This window comes from Oreochromis aureus, linkage group 7 (genome assembly GCF_013358895.1).
Source record: "Oreochromis aureus strain Israel breed Guangdong linkage group 7, ZZ_aureus, whole genome shotgun sequence".
Lineage (NCBI taxonomy): Eukaryota > Metazoa > Chordata > Actinopteri > Cichliformes > Cichlidae > Oreochromis > Oreochromis aureus.
In genome coordinates, this window is record NC_052948.1 from 9,307,803 (window position 1) to 9,328,134 (window position 20,332).

General features: G+C 37.8%; 1 protein-coding gene across 1 annotated transcript in view; it reads left to right on the forward strand.

Moving 5' to 3' along the window:
- Nucleotides 1-20,332, forward strand: part of shank3a (SH3 and multiple ankyrin repeat domains 3a) — a 214,863-nt gene that overhangs the window by 31,353 nt on the left and 163,178 nt on the right. Inside the window, exon 2 of the mRNA XM_039614942.1 lies at nucleotides 10,864-11,009. The gene's annotated coding sequence lies outside the window, so the exon portion shown is untranslated. The remainder of the gene's footprint in view (nucleotides 1-10,863; nucleotides 11,010-20,332) is intronic.

Here is a 20,332-nt window from a genome sequence, read left to right on the forward strand (position 1 = left end):
TTTGGCAGCATTGTTATTGTTCTTGTAATATGACCTTTAACTATAAAATGTAAAGAGAAAGTCATCAAAACAGAGAAACAAGCGTACCATTAATTTACAATATAAATATTTATTTTATAGCTGATATTGCTGCATTATTTGCATGAAGCAGATAACTCTGCTAGGTTAATTTTTGAAAGTGAGTTACTATTGCTTAGTTTTAACATTAAATTTCATATCAAAATACATAAATTTAATAGACATTCATAAGAGCAATAATTCTGAGGTAACAGCCACTGAATGTCTTATGCTTGATAAATATCCTCTAGAGAAGATATTAAAAAAAATCTTGTTCACAGGGTACTTGATATTACATGATATAACATGATAAAAATAAGGTGGTGGGTGATTAATGTACCTGAGTACACCAGACTGTGTTAATCAATGCAAGTTGGGGGAAAGCAGTATTGTCAAAAACTGCCTCACGGACAATTTTACGAACTTAAAACCAAAAATTATTTGAAAAAAATTAGAAATAAAAATAAATAAGGGCCTGATTTACTAAGTTGAGTGACTTAGCATGATGTCACAATCTTAAAAATACACCAATATGAGAAAGTCCTGTAGATGAAATACAAAAAATGTACTCTTTGCATTTAAATCTATAGATATAGCCAGTTAATCTCAGTCATGACCAGCAACTTGCCAAGGGCTGCACATTAGCAGCACAAAACTAGCAGACCTGATGACAAAGTGAGCAACAAACATCCTTACAAAAATAATACAGGTAAGCACAGGACTTATGTATGTGTTCCTCTCTGGAAACAGTGTGGCAATTTAGATCAATGAGAGGTAACTGAAGGAGAATCAATATGTTTTTGATATAAGAGCTAACTGTTTTGTTAGAAATTGCTGGTCCTGAGGACTCGGACTCTGGAGGGAACACAGGATTTATCCAGAGGAAAGCTGTGTTATCATAAACTGTTCAACCATATAAACCTGAAATCTTTGTTTAACAGATGGCCTCCATGATGCGTACAAGAACTCAAAACAATATTCGCTGTCAGATCTCTAGCTTTCCCTGTGTTAATGAAAAAACTGTTATTGTGCCACGTGCATAAATGTGTGCGTTTCTCTCAATTTCTCTGCAGAATGTGTGATGCTGTAAGTACATATCAAAGTCAATATTACATGCAGTAACAGGCTGACACTGTGATACACTGACACATCCCAATAATTGCTGTAGTTTGACAGACATCAATATGATGTGTAATAGCTCTGATAGAGAGTTAAAAAAGGGGAAGAAATAAAATAAAAAACTACAGTAAATTAGTTTTGTGTGTGCACACTATTGAGAAAAGACTGTGTCTGAAATACTGTAAACTGCTGTGCTCTCTGTGTAAAGTATCTTGGCTGCATGTAAACCTAGATACATCATTGGGATTCTGCTGCTTCCTCCCAACACTCCACCTTTAGTTTTGTTCAGTTCTGCTGCATTTGATCTAAATACAGGTAATATTGTGGGGCAGAAAGATGTGGGGCTTGGCTGTAAACTAAAGACAGAGTAAAGTGCTTTCTGCAAAAGCCTTGGCACCATACTCTGAGCTTTGAGCCATCTAGTTATGCACTAGTTCTGATAACATCTCCCCCTTCTCATTTCAAATAATTGGACACTCCTGATGATTCACTACCACAAGGTAAAAAAAATGACACATACTTCCTTTTTTGGCATTAAATTTGGTGTTGTTTTCAGTCAGTGATTTGCAGTAATCCTTAGTAAATCGTTTTTGTGGGTTACCTGGAACAATACCTCTCCCTGCTCATTTAATATATAAAACTGATGCTGCATTTTTTCAAATCTGACACGCCAACTGCAAGGACATTATCCATGTACATAGTTTATATGCAACTATGAAAGCAGCAGGACATGGGCAATCATTATAATATATACGAAATCAAAAGAATTGGGATTTATATTGTGTGAGGAAGGTTTGCCCACCCATTTAAGGAGGAGATAGGGTAAATACAGCCACATATATATACATGCATAAGCTATGATGATTATAGTAAGAAGATTTAACCTTCAGTTTGATTGGAGTGCTTCTTTCAGTTAGCCCTCAAAGTGTTTAATTAGCCCTGCCTGTGTGAAATGCTTTTAAGCAACCAATTAAATAATTCTCTGAAAAAAGAAAATACGTTTGTAACGTTCCTGTTCGATAATGCAGGAAACATTCAGTGTCACAGAAACCACTAGAATTAATAAAAAAAATAACCTAAGATAGTTTAGTCAGATTGGTATAAACACATATAATCTGAATCTGCATACAGCTTGTGGAGAATACTTTGGAGGCTGAAACATTCATAATGCTTTTCAGTGCATATGGTTACTTGAGTTTCCTGTTTTTCAGATTATCTTCAAGGCAGAGAAAAACAACACCTCTCATAACTCAGAGGCCATGTCAAATACTCCGCGCAGCTTCATTAGTCATTGATTACTTACTTGATCTTCATGGGGGACTAGTCCAGTTGAACTCAAAAGTTTAGAATTTATGGGCTTTGCTTATAAAAGCGGTCTTTCTTAGAGATGCTTGGAAAATTTCATACCCTATTTTATCTGTTTTATAAACCACTGTCTTTTGCAATGGGCATAAAACATCATATGAATCCAGTATTTTTTCAATATGGGAAGGATGATCATGGCATAGTTATATCAAAGCTAAAGTACTACATATTTAAGGTGTCAGCCATCAACTGGTGGGGTAAATTCCTGTTACAGGCAATGACATGTCGCCCTTTGCATGCTCATCCTCGGTTGTTAGAGGATGTTTATGTTTTTTAAGCTGAGTTTGTTTTGAAGTGATACTCATTTAGAGTCAGGGGTAATTGTTTGTTTGCACATTCTCGTCTCTCTGTTCCTCGTCTGTCAGCCTTTTCACATTAGTCACTATCTTCCAGGACATGCAAATGAAATGATAATTATGCAGACATCTTAAAAGTGGTATGGAAGGGCTGCTTTCCGTCTTGTCGGGTTTATCATCTCTCCAGCACCTCTGCTTCACAGTGACTGCTTCCCCAGAGTCACGATTCCTTTTTGTATCTGGCCAACTGGTTTCAAAGTAATTTGCTGAGGTTTGATATTAAAGAGCTATTTCTTTCCCCATGTTGGTGTAAAATCACCATCTGTCTCACTGTCTGCTCTGATTTGAGTGGTCTCTTTGCCAGACTGGCCTGCAGATGCATACGGATCAAGCCTCGCACCCTGTTGCCTGCACAGTTTTATGTAATATTCAATTATTAAAAGTAAAGTGACCATGCTTTCATAATTAATGCTATGAATACTTTATCTGTTTTCTCCACACAGTATAAACATCTGAAATACCTAAAAGTTCAGTTAAAGGAATAAAAAATATGAAATTGTGGCAACCCTTTCAAAATAAATCAACACAATTTAGTCTTTGTAACTCTGGATGTACATTGAGGTGATTGTAATACATCAAACATAATTTGGCCCCAGTTATCATCTTCATGATAATACTGTGGGATGCTGTGAATGTTTTTGCAGAGCCCCGTATATCAATCTTATACAATAAGGTCAATCATTTATTGAACAAAGACACAATTTTTGTATCTTTGCATCTGTGCACCATCACAGTGGATATGTGATTGATTTACAGACTTTCAGCTTTAATTCAAGGGGTTTTATAAACAAAATTGCAGTTGTAATTGAAGTATTACAACCTTTTTCTAGCATTTCACTGTAATTTCAAATATGAGTTGCAAACTACTGGTTAGACTCAAGAAGGGCAAGATCAGAATACACGTTGCCAGAAAAAAAATCCAAAAGAATGTGCACCGTTTTAAAGAAAAATCAAGGTGAACTTGGACCAGAATGATAAGAAGAGAAATGTATGGAGGAGAGAAACGGCTCATGATCCAAAAAAACAACATTCTCTATCAAACATGAGGGAGGTAATGTTATGACATGGGCTTTGGACAGAAGTGGAAGGATGAAATCTGAAGTGTATAAGGCTCTATTATCCATTTGCACTGTGAAGTGCAAATGGATAATGAGCAAAGCAAACTGCTAAAGCAACCAAAGAGTTTTTCAAGGTAAAGAAGTGGGATATTCTTTAATGGCAAAGTCAGTGACCTGTTCTCAACTCGACAGAGCATGCTTTTCGGTAACTGAAGACAAAACTAAAGGCAACTGAAGGCAGCTGCATTGATTGCTTAGTTTAAAATCCACTGTGATGCTATATAGAGGCAAAATACAAAAAAATTGCCTTTGCTAAAGAAAGGTTGGAAGTGAGGAGTTTTAGTGCAGTTCGTAACTCATACATAGTCCACTGGTACTACTAATCTCATGAAAATAGTGCTTTAGTTATCAGACAATAACCAATGGGTTCCAAGTTTGGGCCCTATGGTTTCCACTTTTAAGTATAGATGTTTATGTATGGATTTAGACAAAGAGGTCACAGTCAAATGGACACACACAAAATAATAATTAGAAAATGCAGATATAAAGCCAGTACCTTGTAAATTGTTCCAACAGGAGAGAAGAGATTAACATGATTTGCATTAGCATATTTCTAAAAGAGAGGAAGAGCTGCCTTTCCACCGCCAGTTAATTGGCTCAATTTCAAACGCATGCATTGCCCTCTCCCTTTCTTTATCCCCCCACCCTCCCTGTCACCCTCTGGGCTGAATTAATGAGAGATCAGTGAAAGGATGCTTACAAGATTAACAAATGCCTCAACACTTAGTCTGTGTATATGAGTGTCACTGGAGGCCTCTGCTGTCCCAAAGGGGCTGTGAGGATTACAGCAGCATACAGTATTGTTTGATTGATGTGTTATGTAAAGGAATTACTAGGATGTATAGCAAATTATATAGAGGCCATGAAGTAATAGCTGTCTATCCTCTCTTTGTCTTTTCTGGACAACACACCTAATACTGACACTAAATTCATTAATGTTCTCTTCCAAAGTGAATCTTATTATCATAAAGTAATTTATGCTTTTTTTAATGGGCAAACTTAGTCAGCTTTTTATTAAAAAGATGTTTTTTTTATGGATTTTTTTTTCAGGTGCCTTATGTCACTGTTTCTCCAAGATTTTGAAGGTTTTGTGATGATTTTAATGAAGAAAATGTTTATACAAAGCCTGTCATCTGAAACTGGGATTACCCTTGCATATAAAATGCAGGTTAGTGTTAGTGTTAGTCTCATTGATATACTCATACACAGCACTGTACCACTTTGTATACATACATAGGGAATTCAAATACAAAGTTATATAAGGCTGTTTAAAAGTCTTGAGCCACCCCTCATTTCTTTAGAATGGAAAAGTGGAAATAGTTGCAGTAAATTATTGAAATATGTGCAAGCCTACATGAAAATAGAGCCTATAAGTTAAAAACTATTCTAAAGAGCTTGACACTCAGTACTTGGTATGACCAGCCTGAACTCTCTTCAAGTTTTCGTGTAGTTTTTTTTAACTTGTCTTTGGAATAATTCTCCAGAGTTCTTGAAGGACATTCAAAGCTCTTCTTTCGATGTTGGCTGCTTTTTGTTCTGTTCTCTTAATATGATTCCAGAGTGCTTCAGTAATGTTGAGGTCCAGGCTATGGAGAAACCAGTTTATGGCTGGTAGAGTGTTCCACTGTGTGTTTTTATGTCCAGGTATCCTTTTACTGCATTACCACTGTGTTTTATTATTGTCATGCTAAAAAATGATAATTTTTTCCAATGTTTCTTGCAATTTGGCATAAATTGGTACCGTCTGTGAAAGTTGAAATTTCTTAGGTGCTGAATAGCAGACAGCCACACTGTACACAATGATTGGCTGGTATGTAATGCGTCTTTGCCTTAACAAACAAGTAGAGCAAAAAATGGTGATTTATGACGAGAAAGTGCTCTCGAAGCACACTGGGAGGTGTAGCTCTGCAGGAAATGCAGTTTTATCATGTTGGGTTTTTTTGAAGCAAGGCAGCAAAGGTAAGATAGAATTTATGCTTATGGTTTTCAAACTTAAACCCTAGTTTTGATGTTCTTTTGCTGCTGGTTCAGTGAGTTTTGGTTGGAGCCTGTACATGCTGTCGGGTGAACAAGGGAATCCGCACTTTGTGTGCATCTTTTTGCAGAATCTTTTACCCGCTCTTTAATTGTTTGTTGCCTGTGTTTGGTGGTCATGGAAATGGTTTTGTAAGTTTTTAGCTGATATTCTGACATTTCTGTTGATACCGTAGATGTCTGCATTTAAATAACAGACCTGGTGGTGCAGCCCTTGAAACCACAACCTTCACCCCTGGGGTTTAACAGGTTAAGAGTTTTTTTCTTGGGAGATGGAGAACAGAAGAAAACAACTGAAGAAAGAATCTATTGCAGATGAACAGTCTCTGAAAGTCATGTAGGAAAAACTAGGAAGTAGAAAGAAATCCAGCGAAGACCTGACAGAGGATGCGAGAGATTCATCTGGTGCTTCAGTTGATCCAGCTACTCTTTACTGAACCCTCAACAGAAGTGGTCTCAGTGGAAAGAAGAAGCCATTCTTAAGAAAGGGGGAAAAAAGGAGAAAAGGTATGACACATTACACAAGAATCATACTCAAAATAAGTGGCACCAGGTCTTACAGAGTGATGTGAATGACAACTGACAAAGCATTGTCAATCTGCACAAAGGAGGTCAGGAGAGAGATGCAACAGTGAGTGTCAATCCCCCGTTTGTTTGCACATTTCAATAAATATTCCAATTTTCTTATCCAAACATAAAGACAGAAGAGAGGCTCAAGATGTTTGCACTGTGTATTTTTATAGTTTCAGTAAAGAACAGGTCTTAATCAATCAATATACTGCTGCATTCAGTTGGGCCATTTTGGGACTGATTACTTTGAATAATGAGATTCTTAGAGCTCAATTCAGGTGCCCTTTATGATTAATTGAAAAGAGCCATGAAGTAATGACTTTAAAGTTACAATAGAATTACAATAAAGGCGTGTTTATTAAATGGCCCCGTGCAACTACTCACACAAATATTTACGCACCCACACGGCAAGTGTTCCCTCAAGTTTAGGAGAGCAGTGAGTAATTAGCATTGGCAAAAGGCATTGACACTACAGAGAGAGATCCATTGAGATACTCCACTGAATTATTCAGACTAATTAGTTTCTCCCATAGACCTATGGGAGCTGTGCATGGATTCAATGTGGTTCACATGTATGTGTGAATTTGAGTGAAGCATGTAATGTACTGTAATTTTTGTGTGGAAGAGATACGCCTGTGTTGTTTGTTTCCCTGTGCCAAAGGGAAAGCTGTTGCAACAGTCTGTGTCTGGCAGAAAAGAAACTTCAAAAGCTTCTAGCAAGCTGGAGGCACACATAGTCGCTAACGGCTACACACAAGACCAGTTTTAAATTCCTTTGAACACTGAATTACTTCAGCACTCTCTAAATTTAACAGTTTTGTGACTGTAGTCTTTGGTTGGTGTAATGGGTATTTCCTATAGCCTTGAGGTTGAAGCTTGTGTGAATCAGCAGCCTTTTGTATTCGTGGTAGCAGGTTTAGGTATTAACTAGCTTAACCTAAACTCAGTTTCCTAAACTTTTGGGATCCTGTTAACCCAAATTCAATTTAATTGAACCATACAAAGAAATAAATGAATATATGGGGTTGAGGTTTCCTGTGTTTAAAAGCTACAGTGTGAGATTATTACCATTATTATTACCATTATTGCAAGTTGTAGCCACTTGCCATAGCCCAGAGACCAAACAGCAGCTTCAGTGGGAGAGTTTGCAGTATCTAAGCCATCGGGTTAGACATGACCAAGAATGATCATTTCCTTCATCATGGCATTGTGAATTTGTTACCCAGGATCTCCCTGTCAGTGCTTATTTATAATGTAACATCCTTAGGCAGCTAAAATATATTGGGAGCAAATGTGTAGATGGAAATGTGTGTGTGTGGTTGGCTCAGTCTTCGTGTTAGCCCTGTGACTTGTCCACTGTACCCTGCCCCTTGCCCTTGCCCATGACCTCAAGTTAGATAAGTGGTTATGAAAATGGATGGAAAAATAGATGGATATCTGTGTCATTTTCTTCCCCATATGAAGTTACCAAGGAACTTGTGACAGATTTTCAAAGCCGTTTTTTTGCATATTATTACCTAAGAAAGATTCTCCATATGATTTACATTACAATTTACAAGCCTGCCTTGAAGTGACCACTACAGGTTATAGAGGAACGGAGCTCCACTCTCATACAGAAGGACTGCATGCTACAGAAGTTAGTTCTGATGAAACGATGAAGTGTTTACAAGATTGGAAAGTCCTGTGTTCAGAAAATTGGACTGACTTCTGATCACTTTCTGATCACTGGAGACGTGTTCTCTCATTTCAAAACTTGCTAGCAAACTATGTGTTACATTCCCCTAAAAGGGTCAAGGCGATGAGGGAAAGTAACAAAAAGTGTCCAGGTCGGAAAAAGGAGACAAGGAGGCATAGTGTTACGGCCCTAGGCCCTAGGGCCGTAACACTATGAGTTCAGCATTCAGGTCAAAATTAAATTGGATATCAAAAATTGTTTTTCCAGGGCAAAAGTGTAAATGTTTGACTCCTCCATTTGTAACAGTCCCTTTTAATTAAGCAAGCATACGCTTTAGTTCATATTTGCCCCTCACAGCGGAGAGGCTATTGTGTTGTTGTTGCCTCTATTGTAGGGAAGAAAAGTGCTTGATGTGGTACTGACATGCGAGAAGTGCCCTCACTCCTGGTCATAAACTCATACTCTGTTCAGTATATTAGTTATTGTAATCGAGTTGTTTATGAAGGTTATATTTGAAATAATATATCGCATTATAATAAAAAATGAAAATTTAAAAAAGGTGAAGATGGAAGTTTTACAATGCTGTCAGTCAAATTGACAGACTACTGTATAAGAAAGTACTGTCACGGTCGCCGAATCACTCCGTATCTACGTGTGTAAAACCTCACTCTCGCACCCCCAGAGTTGTGCGAGAGACAGAGGGGAAGACATGCAGCAAAGGAACGCAGGTCAGATTTGAACCCGGGCAGCTGCACTTCAGTTGTGAGTGGCCATAGGTGAAAGTATGAGTGGGTGTCTGCATCTCTGTGTCAACCCTGTGATAACCCCATTACCCTGAATTAGATAAGCATGAAAAAATGGATGTTTGGATCTGTCCTTATTCTCTTAGCGGAGACGGATGTTAGAGAAAGCATTCAGCTGCAGTGCAGAGGGTGCACCAGTAATTATCCATAACCATTTTAGGAGTTTGGTTTAAAGCTGTGATTTGTGATGTATTTAAATGACATTCATCCCCCTTATTTCCCTTTTTGTGCTTACGCATCTCACTGGTTTGACAGTTGGTATGATATGCTAATTTCATGAAATTATAATTAAATACCAAGTTTCAAGGATTTCCCCTCCATCAGAAAACTTGCTATGTTTTTTAAGAGTTTCACTTCCTGGTTAAAATGTGCTGTTTTTAATTGGTCAAGACAAGTTGACAAATGAACCCGAGTCTGTGAAAATATCATATTTTCCAATTTATGCTACTATCATAATAAATCATGTTGAATATTTGATACAGACACTGTTCATAGCATTAATATTATTTACTGTTTGCAGAGTGTAAATAGAGACTTTCATACTGTTGACCGGTTTTCTTTCATCTCTGTGTAACTGATAACAAATATATTCAACTTACTGGAATATACTTCTTGAGTACATGAATATAAATGTGCTAAAGTGTTACATTTTTAAAATTTATGCCGTTTAAAATTATAGCTATGTATGTGAGCATTTGTGGCAGCAAACAGCTGCTGGGTGTGTTATACATAAAAGCACACTGCTGACCTCATTATACTACCCCTAAAGACGCTCAGTGATTTATGTGGTAAACATCTGATTCATTGGTAGGGTGCTACACAGCGAGATCGGTGCCTTAATGCAGCCCTTGTTTAAGCTGTGCAGGGAGGTGTTTTTTCTCATATTACATATTCGCTTTTTGTCTACAATACCTTTCAGTATTTTTTCTTTCTGCTCCTAGTGGTAGGTTTTTGAAGCAGAAAGAAAAGCATTGGCTGCAACAGCTCTAAATTCACTGCCCATGGGAAAGAAGGGAATCATTTTTCTCAGCTGGCCGTTAGGCTGAAGAGCTACAATTTCACATTCAGGCAAATGCACAAACGTACTCACACACATACAGTTACACTCATGGGCAGCGATACACGTGTATATAAAACACACACAAACACACACACATAATCACACAGAGCTCTGTGGACTCACAAGTGGAGGTATTAGGTCATTATTGTAGCTTTAGAGAAATGAACACTTCATCTCCAACCCCTCTTGAACAGCTATTGATCAGGCTTCCCCCTGTAGAGTTGTGTTTTTTAGTTTCAGGGCATTTTGGCTCCTCAAGGAAATGCCAAATGTGAGCTATGAATTAGAATTTGAGTAACATGCAGCCTCCACATGTTTTTGTTTTTATTTTTTAATGTGACATTTTAATACTTTATTTGATCGTGATAATGGATGAAAACAGGGGAATGGCTATCAGAAAATGGTCTGGACACCCTGGAATTGAACCAGAGACTCTCTGCACAGGGTATTTGTGCACATGTTTTATGTACTCTAACCACTCAGCTTAATGAACGGCCTTTGGGGGTGTTATATCTTTAAGACCAGAGTGATGATAAGCTCAAACATTATCAGTTCTGGTTATGGCACCAGAGAAACCCAAAAAATAGATTTCCTATTTATTATTGCTACATAAATCTTGCACATTATATCTCACCAGCTCTGTTTCTAATTTGCAGTAAGAGATTAAGTAATTTGTCTATGATACATTTCTCTGTTTCCAATCCAGAAAAGATCTATCTTTCTTGGAGCCTTTATGAGAGGGGCAGGGACAGCTGCAGCACCCAGCAGCACAGATGCAGAGAGAGAGGTCTTGCTCTTACTGACAGTCAAAGAGAGAACTGAACATTCAAAAGTGTTCTGCACTTTACAAGGGTGAGTTTTGACAGGCCGCAAAAAAACGGCAATCTTCTCCAAACATGCAGAAAAGATCCATCATATACAGACTGATCTTTGCTTAGCTGATAGTCTTGCAGCTCTAGGTATATATTTATGCTTATTGCTTTGATTGGGTTGACTAAATTATGCAAACATGAAATAATGATTAAAAGTAACTACATACTGTGTAACAGCTTGTCTCTTCATATATTTAGCGCCAAATATTTTTCAGAATGCTCAGAGGAGGAGGAGTGAAGTACTCAAAACCCTTTTACTTAAAAACATTTGAATTGTAAACAGTAAAAGAAAAAGTTGCACACACATTATTTTTCCAAGTTCATGATTCTAACTGTGCCAGAGAAACCTCTGGTTTTAACCTAAGTGTCTTTAATTTGGCTGGACATGTAGCTGGTAGCTAGCCAAGACTCTCTGCAGTTAAAAGGAGAGGCAGAGAGACGCTGCCATTACTTTGCATGTACCGGGCCTTTATTTGGTTGCAACAAACAAGAAATTAAAAGACAAATAAAAGAAAAGTCTTGTTCGGTTGCTGCAGCTCATCATACTTGTAATGCTGAATTCTAATGAATTTGTAACTAAGAGAAAGTTCTTGTTTCTATATTTTGTTATATTGCAAACATCATCACATATTATATATTAAAAATGTCAGATTATGTTACAAGTTTATAAAAGTACATGAATAAGTGACTTACTAGTTCAATATTAAGGATCCATACTGTAAATAGAGGATGGATATATTCTCTGTGATGTCAGCCATTTACTTTTTGGGTACTGCCTCTAGTGACATTTTGATTGCTGTCATGTTTGTTTTTTTAATCAATAAGTATCAAAATGATGACAATAGGGTGGAGTGCCAAGGTATTAGCTGATGCTTATTAGCCTGGTTACTGTGAGTGCAATGTATAGATGGTTATACATGCTAATTAGTGCATGTAAATGAAACACTATAAATTTGCTCACTGAAAAAGCAGTTATATTATGTGTCAGATAATTGCATCCAGTGACTCTAATTAACTCAAGTAATGAGCAGCAGACAGACTAGTTGTAACTCACCTGACTCTCAAACTGGCCACGCCCTTAATAATATAATTTAGACAGGTTTGTTGGTACTTTGAAAATAAACCTACCTGGGTTGCGGTTTTTGGTACTCCAGTGTTATTTTTTATTTTCACCTGTCCTTTGTGCAATTGAAACTTAAGGATATCCATGCCAAGTATTTACTTTTATTAGCCAACGTTTAGTACTTTTATTGCTGCCATCAAACACTATTATCCCATCTTATTTGATACACCAGCCAACCTCCCCTTTCCACACACTACCAGTTCACATTGCCCCCATGCTACACTTTTAATCCACAGGAAACACTGTGAGAAAGTATCTTCACTCATGTGCATTTGATGATGAAGTTATTTTTACCCACACTTATTATTCCCAACATCATAAACTATCCAATGACCTGGGCCAACTGCCAGGACTGTCAATGCAGTGTAATAGGCAATTTATAAGCAAGTGTATGTGTGTGTTTGTGTGTCACTAGGTGAGATCTCAGCATTTCGAGACAAAGTGGGAATGCAGGGATTGGGAGGTGACTCACAGTGTTTGTCTTTTTATTACTGTGCGTAAGTGGCCTGATAGCAAATTATGTACGGCCTACATTATGTTAAAAAATATTTTTAGATGTTCATTGGTATTAATAATAAACTCTAAATACATAGGGAGATATGAAGACAGTAATAGCTGTGGTCTGGTTCTCTGTGGCTTCGCAGCCTGTAGTTCTGAGAATGAGCTTTTACACCCAATGCCCTGTGCAGTCATGTTTGATATGCTGCTTCTCTCCCCATTGCTCAGCTCCTACTGCTGTACTGTAATTACTGCGCTTGGCAGACAGTCACGACACATCGACAACAGACGAATTTGGGTGTAGGGAGGGGATAAGCAAAAGAAAAGAAAGATGTGGGGGTGGGGATGGGTGTTCTGAGGGAAAAGAGTTTCCCAGTTTTTTTGTACAAACTCTCACAGAAAAGCTGCATCACTGTGAAAAGTTTAGCTCTTGAGTAAGTCACACAGGATGAGAGGTAACTTATATTCATGTGGAAAGATTGACCATATATTCATATGCATAGTGTTGTGTGTTTTATGTCTGTTTTAAAGGGTGTCTAAGTTAAATTTTTAGCAGAGAGAAAACATTTTCTAGGTGAATACATATTGGAATAATGATGTCCTTGGAGAATTATTGCACTCTTCTTCAGTGTTGGGGTCATTTCTCAATGTATTACACATAACTTCTTACTTTTTATAAAAGGAATGCAGTAGGTTACTTAATTACTTCTTGGAGAAACTGATTTGTTACACTACTTGTTACATTTTTTTCTCATTACTCGGTAAAATAAACCAAAACCCATTGTCACATGATTATCAGGTAACAACATAAACGTGAGGCTACAGCTCCACACACCACCACAATTTCTCAAAATGAGGACACACATACAATCTTTGTTTTTTTGTATTTATGTATGGACACAAAGCCAACAACACAAAGCAACGCTGAAAACCAGCAGAGAGACTTTAAAGTGATCACCACAGTGATTCTACTTTAGAAACATGAACAGATGGAAACAGAGGCTGCTGCTTGACTGCCTGTCTCTGCTTTTGTTACCTGTTGAAGTTCAGGCTGTGGCAGCTGAGCTGGGGGTCGGCATACACTCAACTTTAAAATCACTCTGGGTTCTTGGCTAGCTTTGTGTTAGCATGCTTGCAAATGTCTATTAGCAGTGTAATCCAGTTATTTCTGTCTTGGGTGGAGTTGGCCCCTTCCATCACTCTCTTATCCTTTTGTGCAATAAAAGTAATGTCCATATCTCTACTCCTCAAAAACTGTGCCTCTTCGTCATTTCCCTCCTCCCGCTCACGAACTGAAATCAGCTGTTTCATCAGCTGATTTTATCAGGGTGGATGTGACAAAGGAGGACACTAGCGATAGGGTGAGTTGTAGGCAGATGATGCACTTAGCAACCACTAAAGGGTGTAGCTGAAAGAACAAAAAGAAATATGACAGGGTGAAAACATAATCAATAAAATCAATTTTGACACCAGGCTTATCTTCTAGCCATTACATGTGAAAGCAATTTTTCAACATTTACTAGTATAGCTCATGGAAAAATGAACAACAGTGGCGTTTACGTGTTTTATAAAATAGTTTGGACATAACATATTGATCAAGCAACTTTAGAGTCTGAAGAAGTTTTTCATAATCCTTTGAGCAAACAAAGGATGAGTAGGAGCCAGCAGTAGAGGACATTGTGTTGAAGTGTAACACCAATTGAGTGTTCCCATATAAACTTTAATGAAGTGAATAAAATGGACATGCTGTCTTATACAAAAAAAAGAAAACTGTCAAAAGCTGAAGAGGCAATCAACAAATTATGAAGAGAATCCATCGATTTTAAGATCCTTTGTTTAAGATCCAGACTCTCATACCTGGTAAAACTGCAAGAAACATTGTGATCTTTGACAAACTCCAAGTGGCCTCTCAAAAAGGCTCCTATATAACTCCCTGAGAATCACCTAATTTTGTTTGCTAATCCCATTACATGAGTAAACTTGGATCCTTTTTTGCTATTGACGATCGATAAATATTTGGAGTTTCTGAAGTGAAGCAAGGCAGAAAACAGAGAACCACTGGAGGCATGTCACAACGTGTCACAGCCTTTGGAGTCCTTCACACAAAACTGACTCTGCAAGCTATTTAGAATTTTTTTCATTTTTACATGAAAAAAGTTACACTATGCACAGTTAAATACATTCCCTGAAACGTATTCCTTTCACCTCTGTCTTTGAGAGAGAGGAGACCTGACGTGCCATTGCAGCTTTAAGCCTTTGTGCTATCAGCTCCTGATTATGTTTCTGTATCATTAAAATCTGACTTTAAAAATAAATCACCATTATTGAAATCCAAACTGCATTAATGCCACTGGCCTAGGGAGTTGAGGGAAATCATTTCATTTGCAAGTTTAAGAGATTGGCTCCTCCAAATAGTGACTCTTTTCTGAGGTGTATGGACATGTTTAAGAAAGATGAATCTTTCTCCTTGCTGTGAATGGCAACTTCATGCTCTGTGTGATCTTCTTACTGAGGATACAGAGTAGCAGTTTATAGTCCAATTTTGCCTACTTCCAAGGTGCATGAAGAAGAGCCAGCATCTAAAGAGACTGAAGGTCCAGCAACACTTGCAGTATGAAGAACAACTTTATTGCTTGACTAATGTGTTTCAGCATGTAGCCTTCATTGGACTCATTGGACTTACAGGGATACTCACCAGCTCTGGGGAAAATATGAACGCAGGTTAACATCAAGATACTGGAAAAGCCAGATATGGCTAGCCCATAGGTGGCTAGCCGCATCTCAGCTCACAGTCACTTTTTACCAAATCAATGAAACTTGTTAAGATTGGACCAAACGGCTCAAATCCAGGTGTGAACATACCTATCCGAATGTACAGACATACCTAAGAAGACTCAAAGTTGTAACAGATAAATGAATAAATAAATAAATAAATAAATTAAGCCTTTTGTAAATGACTGAACTAAAGGATCTATACACTAAAAGCCTGCTTTTCTAAAAGTGGCATTTTTGCCCATTTTAATGTTGATCTATAAAATATAACATTCAAAAGTGAAAGAGTTTGAATGCTTTATGAGATTCAGTGTAGCTTCATTTGTTTCCAGCAGCAGCTGCAATAACAGAATGCAGTCATGCAAATCATTGCTAAATTCACAGATGTCACAAAATCTGGTTCATTTACTCTAGTCATGTGGCTAAGACTTTTTGCAACAAGCAGCCATATCTAGGAACTGTTGTAATAATGTGTGGCTGTTATGATCTACCATTTCCCCTCCTCTTTCCATTATTCACAGTGATTGGGATGGGTCGCAACTGAAGCAGAGAGGAACACTGCAAAAAAGGTTGTTAGACGGACTGACTAATGCATCTGCAGAGTTACATAAAAACCTAGGAAAGTCTTTCCACAAAGACGCATGTTATTTGTGTCAGCTCTGAAATGATTACAAGAAGTTGGATCCAGTCACAGCAAAAGATATATTAATAAAGGACCATCATTCCTCTGGTTACTACCTGTAATAATTTACAGATTTCTGACATCACACATGTAAGCTACAGTGAAAATAAAATCACTGCACTTTGGCCTAATGACTTTCTTCTTTAATTCTTGGCTATAATTTTAATAACTTCAGTTATTTAATTTCAGGCTTAGGTGATTGGAGATGTTTGAAGACTGTTTATGTCCATATTGCACTTTCTCTGTGAAAATTGAAGCTTTATCTTCATCCTTGTGTGCTGTTTGTACTGCTTTAGCTACCACTTTCAAACCAATTAAGAGCTGAGGGAAAACCATGTAATTTGCTTCAAGCCATCTACCTCAAGGGTTTTAGTTTGATTAATTAACTGCAGGTTATTGTGTTATAGGCCTGCATGTTTCATAAACACAAAAGGAAAGGTAGCTTTGATTGCCCCAGTGTCACCCCCACGTGTAACACGTAACTTCAGTGGGGATGGTTTGACGTCTAGCTTCCAGGACTGTTTTTGCATGTCATACCCCCTTCTCTCATTGTGTGCTGTCTAATGAAGATAGAATTTAAAATGAGATGCAAAAGTCTGAGACCACTAATGATAATACTTCTGTTTAACATTTGGGTTTTTTTCTGTTTTTTTCTTTCTACATATTGGTATAGTGGTTAGCGTTGCTACCTAAGAGAAGGTCCCCCGTTTGTACCTCCTGGTCGACTGGAGTCTGTGTGGAGTTTTCATGTTGCACATATGCCTGTATCAGATTTCTTCAGGTACTGTGGTTTTCCAAAGAGAATGCTTAGGTTATCTGGTGGCTTTAAATGTGGATGTGATGCTAGGTTGGATAAAATGCTAAGAAAATGAATGAATGGATGGATGTTCATACATACCATTTCAACATTTATCGCACCTTTGCTCCTTGTAAGCCACCAATACGTCTGGTTGGTTACTGAGCAGCTGCTTGTGTGTCTGGAACTTCAAATCCCACAGGATCCTGTGCTGTCTCTCAAGCCATTTCAGCGGTGTGTTCCATTGGGACTTAGGGATTTGTATCCTACTCTCAGCACAGATGTTCCTATACACTATCCCAACAACTTGGTTATACCTCTCAGCATATGCTGTCAGTGTTTGCACGTTACACCCAGCAGTTATGTGCTGGATTGTCTCATGAACAAATCTGCATAGAGAATAGGACCTGTATTCATGGAGGACCTTGTGTCCTGTGTGCTGCTGCAGAGAGTGTCCAGCCTTCATGTTGCTGGTTCTTAGAGTTTCTGTATTTATTGCTATGATGAGAGCTTCTTTGCTCTCTCTCAGGCTTTTTAAAATTTATTTTAATGTCACCCACTTCCATATGTCCGTATGAGGGAATTAATTTTTCCTTTCACAAATACATTTTTGGTCAACAGATTTTTGCCATGTGTGATCTCTCATTCCTTCTTTTGCTCCCTTTGATGCCAGAATCAATAGTTGTCATCCAACCCCAAAAGTAGAAAAAATAAGTTAGACTAGTTAATGTAAAACGGTCTTTTTAAATAACAAACAAACCATTGTTTCCCATATTCATCAGTGGTTAAAAAAGAAACAATATTAAAGAAACCAAAGAAAATAGTGAGTCAAAATGAAGCTTGAAAGTCAAAGAAATAATACAAACCTCTGTGAAAAAAAAATGTGTCCCACAAAGGAGTCAAAGCCTAATCTCTCACAGGAAAGTCTCTTGGATTATTTATTGAACAAAAAAACCACAAACTGTATATTTTTCACTTTACTTATGTGACTTATCACTGCAAAAGCTTCAAAAGCTGTTGTTCTTTCAATTCTAAGTTTTTCTCAAAATATTGAACGTCTAATATAGGACATCATATACTGAAGCTAATATAGGAACATCTAAACATCAATAAAAAAGATGAAAGTGTGGCCTCTTTTTAAAATAAAAGGTTGCTGAACTGGGCATATGGTCATGCATACCAAAGCATACTGACTTATCTCTAACTCCATTTTCATGCGCTGATTTTCTTGATTTGGAGCTAACATCACAAAATTTTAGTCATCCTTTGTAGTGTGAAAAACAGGCTTTATGCCTTGTGACAGTATTCTGTGCCAAAAAGCAGAAACCCTACCGCCGTAACATATATTTGATAGCATTAATTAGAGTCTGGCACAGTGACATCCTTGACCTCCCCAGCATCCCCAGTCTGCCTTTTAAGAGCTATGGTGGTGTGTGGAGAGATAATGCAGTGTATGGTACGAAACAGGTCTAATTGGCTGCCAGGCTTTATGAAATTCTCTCTGGGGAGCCCCATTGATTATTAATAGGCAGACTGCATCAAAGAATCCACTCCAGCAGCATCCCTGGAAACACATAGATCAACAGATACTGTATATTCGCAATTTTCTGTGGTCATACAGAGGGAATTTATAAACAGAGAGAGACAGAGAGATGGGGAAAGAATGACTTTTGTGAGAAAAAAGGAGGATAACCACAAAGACAGGACACAAGGGTTTGATACAACAATGGTGTTAGTATACTTCTGTTTTCTTATGAATCCCTTTAGAGATTTTTCATTGATGGCTGTCCTCCATAACTGTGTGTCTGTGTGTGTGTGTTTTATAAAGAAGGGAGGCTGGTGGGAGGGTTCTCCACGAAACCAGAGAGGACCTATATACTCTGAAGCTAGCTAAACTTTTTATTGGTTTATTACTACCTTTAATTAATTTTAATACATTCAGTTCTAAAAATAAAAACCTACTTTAAATCCCCCTTCCATTTAACAGTATTTGGTCAGCTGTGCCATTTAGCTCCAATACTTATTATGAAATAATCTCAAAATGCAACAGCACAAAATGCTGTCAGTCTAGAAAAAGAATAAATAAATATCCCACTACAGTGGATTCCTGAGAAAACCATCTGCCTTGATGACAGACATTTCGTGCTTTCCTTTTGAACATAGTCTGCAGCTCACTCCCCCTCTTTTACCCACAGGGAAGGAGGCGACCCTAATCCATTCACTCAGATAAGAAGCGGATTTTTAGAGTTTTGATAACTTATCACAGATGCAGTGAATGAGTCACATAAATGTTGATCTGTTCACACAGGAGTGTAGCTGCTCCTCTCTACTTGATCACTACGGCAGCTGCACCATCATTTACAAAGCCAACAAACCATAAACAGCAACAAAATGCAGAGCTCAACTTTGTAGGGAATTGTGATACACACTAGATGAGCACAAATGTGTTTGACACACAGAAAAGTGACACAAAATCTGTTACTTTGAGTTAGTTTTATTTCCTATATTTAGTTAACAATAGTTCTTTGTGTTGAAACAACGGTATTCAATAGGATATTGAAAAGTTGGAAGGAACAGGGTCATCTTCCTTAATCTTTCCTACACAATGTAATCTCTGGTCATGGTATTGCAAAAGCTGAAAGTGATAGTTGGTTTCAGATTTGTTGGTTGCACTGTAACTGTTTCAAGATGCAGAGGTGGGGGGGGGTTTAACATAGGCAGGGACATGAGGGGCTGGAAGACCGCACCCTGTAAGCATGTGTCTGTAAGTGAATTTAGTCCCACAAACAAGTGTTAAAGATTCCCTAAAATCCTTTCTTCAGAGCACAGAAATTGCTGTGTCATCAAACGCAGTCTTTGAAATGTAGACAAAAAAGATGCTAGCAGTTTTCCATAACACAAACATTCTCTCTCAGTTTTTTCCCAATACCAGTTCTGTCAGTGAGGCGATGGATTCAAAAGATTTCTAACTTGCCAATTAAATCAACTCACATATAGGTATTATGACTCACAAACACAATAACAATATAATTAGCCTGCTGTGAGCTTGGTGATATTATTATAGTTTTTCACATATTACAGAAATAGAGAGAGAGAGAAAGGGGGAGGAGCACTGCTTGCTGTGTCAGCCCATGTGAACTGGATAGAGGCAGCAGCTTTGGGATACGGTGCAGATACTGTAGAATATTGATTCCAAAAGCTTTTAGCGCATGGCTAATTTTCCATGTTGAGCCTCTGCGTGTGGTCCTGGGCTCTGGATGGGTCAGGCAGTGTTTTATTTACATTGAGTGGATAATCCATATGAACAGTATGTGTGTTGGTGCATCTCAGAGAAAGACACAGAGATTGTGTATCTGTCTCATAATACTTTGGATGATTCAAAAGACTATGGTAGCAATGATCCATAGATGCTAATTCACTGCATATACATCA